Source organism: Mandrillus leucophaeus, unplaced genomic scaffold, assembly GCF_000951045.1.
Source record: "Mandrillus leucophaeus isolate KB7577 unplaced genomic scaffold, Mleu.le_1.0 Scaffold1092, whole genome shotgun sequence".
NCBI classification, from domain to species: domain Eukaryota; kingdom Metazoa; phylum Chordata; class Mammalia; order Primates; family Cercopithecidae; genus Mandrillus; species Mandrillus leucophaeus.
The window spans coordinates 628435-632694 of record NW_012099121.1 but is presented as its reverse complement, the minus strand read 5'-3'; the positions used below and the strand labels follow the sequence as shown (position 1 = coordinate 632694).

Sequence of the window (4260 nt, the reverse complement as noted above, 5' to 3'; positions counted from 1 at the left end):
ATGTTGGAAAATCATTTAAAGAGATGAAACACACCCTTATTGTTCCAGCTTCTTTGTGTAGATGATAGCAAGGTTTTATAAAAAGGAATATTCAATGAACTGTGTGTATATGAGTGACTTTGGATTTTTTCCAGTTTCAGTTCTCTTTCAATACATATTGAAAACAGCAGAGACCCAGGAATTCTTATCTAAGTTATGTGCCAAAACAAATGATCAGGTTACACCTGTTTGGCTTACACTACCTTGGAAACCACCGGGCTTAAAGCACTAGTTTGCTTTCAGGGAAACAATATAATCAACTCATGCTTTTTTAAATCAAATGAGTAACTGACTGGATCTCTTATTAATCTCCACAACTGTGTCAAGAGGTAAGTTAAGCTTATTTTTCTTACGATAGATTTTGTCTATTTAAAGGGAAAATTGCATTTCTTGTAATTGGGTAGTCATTACTTCTTTTAAAAAAGTTTCAGTGACAGAAGTTATCCAAATTATTGCAAATCTCATCATACTGCCGTTCAGTTTTGTGCCGCATCACATGTGCTCTTTCTGGATAAGCTGCCACGAAGTAAGGTTGCCTATGTAGAATGTGTGGTTGACTCTAAAGCTTTCAGAGAGTGTAGCTAAGAAAGAATGCCAGACCTGAGCAAAAAGTGTGAGGGCTGATGTGAATGAGCAGGACGAGGGGGCACAGAAGAGCAGTCCAGGACCCTCTAGGGACATTTTCTGTGTGGATGGAGGGCAACTTCAGCACTGTTTCTAATAGGGGATTCTCTAAAAATGACAATGCTTATACAGGAAATTTAAAAACCTTGCAAGTGGTGTGTATACACATATGTCGGCCTGTGTGGGTACTATTCTTTCTACTCAGTATTTCATGGATTCCCAGTGTCAAAAATTATTTTTTTAAATATAGTTATTTACATGTGTCAAACCTAAAACTGCATGTAGATTTATGGCTCTTATGCATCTACATTTACAAAATAAAAATTGAACATTACAAAACCAATACAATTAAAATAAAGTTTAGCAGACAGAAGATATGTTGCTGAAACTAAATCACTACTCATTGAGAGAACCAGCTACTGACTATAGAAGCCTGATTCTTTGAAGCTGGACTCACCTGTTCTGTGGGCCAGGTGATGGCTTGTCTGTTGTCTACCACTTCTCTCCAATCAAACTACTAGCAGGCTTCATTCCTGCTGTACATCTACCCATCGTGCTTCATTTATTTGGCTTTCTCTTGAGCATACCCATTATGTGTTGTTTCTCATAGGCTGAAATAATTAAAGTTCTGGTACTTGGTTCCAGTATGATTTTAAGTACTATGTAAATATTTTATGCAAAGGGCCAGATAGTAAATATTTTAGGTTTTGAGGGCCATCCTGTCTCTGTCGCAACTACTCCACCCTGCAGTTCTAGCATGAAAGCAGCCATCAACAACAGTAAACATTTAGGCATGGCTGAGTCTCAAAAAGTGTTATTTACAAAACAGGTGGTGGACTGGATTGGGCCTGAGTGCTGTGTAGTTTGCAGAATGCTCATAAGTATGAGTGCAGAAATGCTGACATCCTCTGGCAGTCCTGAAATACGAGCTGGTCATTCAGCTTTTTTGCTTTTCTGTTTGTTTTTTAAAAGTTTAGGAATTTGAACGTACATATAAACTTCTTGTAGACACTTGAGAATATAACAACAAACCCTCAGGGGACCACAGATTGGGAAACAATGTTTTAGGGATTTTCCAAATAGGCCATCTTCAAAAATAAAAATGCCTCATTCAAACAGGGAATTAGAGTTTGCTAGCGTCAGCTGACACAACAGGACTCAGAGATGGAAAGATGCCTGTGGGAGGAAATAGTTTTCTTCAGGGGTTAGATGATTTGTATGCAAGGCAGAACAGAGTTATGAATGGACCAGAGAATCCAGCACTCAGGGGAGAGCAGAGACTAGCCATGTAGAACTAGGGTTCTTCTACTGCTGGATTTGCTAGTGACTTATTGGGAGTGTTGGATGAGTCTCCTACCTCTCTGAGTTTTTCAGTTTTTCCATCACTGAATTGAAGGTTGTACCATACATCCTGCTCACTACTGAAGATGGAGGTAAGCATTGGATGAGATGCTGTGAAATGCTGCAGAAATGGTCAAGTGCCCAAGGGTGAGCATTATTGTTACTAAGAGGTGAAAAGAGCTGGGTATGAAGGCTGATGGATTTTTCAGGGAGTGTCGCTGGTGTCTGCAAGGCAATTGGAAATCCAGTGCTCCTCAAACACAAGTTTCAAACCAGCACTTTTGGGGAATGACGAAGCAGTTCTCTGGCTCCCAGCAGTGCAAGGGCTTTTTGGACAGTATTTATGCAGGTAGCCTTGCCTGTCTTCCTCCCAGAGGCCAGCTTGACATTGCCTGAACCTCGCAGGAAGTAAAGCCTCCAGTGTTGGGCGAGAAGTTGCTGGTGTGGCAAAGCTCATACTGCAATAAAAGAAGAAAAGTGGGTTGCTCAACAGGGGTCTCAACAGTGTCACCACAATCAGAACTGGCACTCAGTTCCAAAAGTTCAGAAAGTCAGGCATATTGTTTACTCAGAGTTCAATCTATTCTAAGGGATTCATCCACATGAGCCAAGCCCAGGGACCTGATTTATAAAATGCATCTCCAGCAACTGGAACTCTTGTGTCTAATTTCAGGAGGACTTCCTTGAACAGCATAAACCATTTCAGCAAGAAAAAAATTATTACTCAGAAGGCTGCTTGCTAAATTGGCATAATGAGAATCAATTATTTTGTGTAGTGTCTGAAATTCAACATTTCCTGTGCATTCTACACTTTTATTTGCTTCATCTGGCAACTCTAGTTCCTTCTCTTAAAGAACATGTGGTCTGTAAAGACATTAATCACAAAACAAGTACATGATTACAACTTATAAGTGGCATGAAGGAAAAAAGCCAACATAATGAACAAGAATACCAAGGAAGACCTAATTTAGATTAGTGGGGTCAGGGAAAGCCACTCTGACTCAGATTAAGGGGACCAGAGTATTGTAGGAAGGAGGAACAGAATGGATGTACTGTGTAAAGGAGAAACCAAAAGAAGGAAAGCATGTCTGGAATTCAGTATCCTTTGGAGATATGCAAGACAAGGTTGGAGATGCAGGCATGGGCACAACTACACAGGCTTTTGTTGTCCAGATAAGAGTTTGGCCTTTTTCCCCCTACCCTCAGTGCAACAGAAAACCATGGTAGGGCAGAGAAATGAGAATACACAGTCTCCATTTTAAAAGTTAATCTGAATGGATAATGGGTTGGAGGGGCAAGAATGAGAAAACGAGTGACAGCTAGAAAGCTGCTATGGTGTCTAGGCAGGAGATGAAGGTGGCTTGGATTAGAGTGGTGCAAGTGCAGATGAAAAGAGTGAAAAGTTTTGCTATGTATTTCAAAGGTAAAAACTTCGGCCTTGAATGTAGATTAGATGTGGGGTTTGAGGCAGAGAGAAGGATGAAGAATGACTTCCAAGTTTCTGGCTTCGACACTTGGGTGGATGGTGGTGCAATTTACTGAGGCAGAGAACACTGAGAAGGATCATTGCTTTGGCTGGGAGGCAGAAAGTGAAGAAAGTACTGGCAAGATTTCACTTCTGAATATTTTAAGTTTATGAGATGACATCCTAGTGGAGATGACAAGAAGGCAGCTGAAAGTCAGAGATGAGAGGTCTGCACTGGAGATACATGATTTGGGAACATTGACATATATGTAGAGGCAAGAAAGATTTAAAAGGATTCACTATATGATTTTTCTACATGGTAATCTTCCAGATGTCTGTTAATTGGCTTGCTTTGTAAACATTATTCTATAAACAGCTTTCTCCAATTGTTACAAGAACCAAATATATACGTATGAAAGAGTGATAGGTCTCTGATTTCATAGTGTTTCTTATTAGGTTTTCTTCAGATTTAATTTTTATATTCTTATTGTAAAGGATAAGAATGCCATTGTCTTTCCATCAGCAAAATATCTGAAAATAGGGGCCAGGCACGGTGGCTCATGCCTGTAATCCCAGCACTTTGGGAGGCTGAGGTGGGCAGATCGCAAGGTCAGGAGTTCGAGACCAGCCTGACCAATATGGTGAAACTCCGTCTCTACTAGAAATACAAAAATTAGCCAGCCATGATGGCAGGCACCTGTAATCCCAGCTACTCGGGAGGCTGAGGCAGGAGAATCGCTTGAACCCAGGAGGCGGAGGTTGCAGTGAGCTGAGATTGCACCACTGCACTG

At 40.7% G+C, this 4260-nt stretch overlaps 1 protein-coding gene across 1 annotated transcript in view; it reads left to right on the top strand.

Moving 5' to 3' along the window:
• Window positions 1-312: 312 nt before the first annotated feature.
• GJB7 (gap junction protein, beta 7, 25kDa) overlaps window positions 313-4260 on the top strand; it is a 7843-nt gene continuing 3895 nt past the window's right edge. The window contains exon 1 of the mRNA XM_011988986.1: window positions 313-368. The gene's annotated coding sequence lies outside the window, so the exon portion shown is untranslated. The remainder of the gene's footprint in view (window positions 369-4260) is intronic.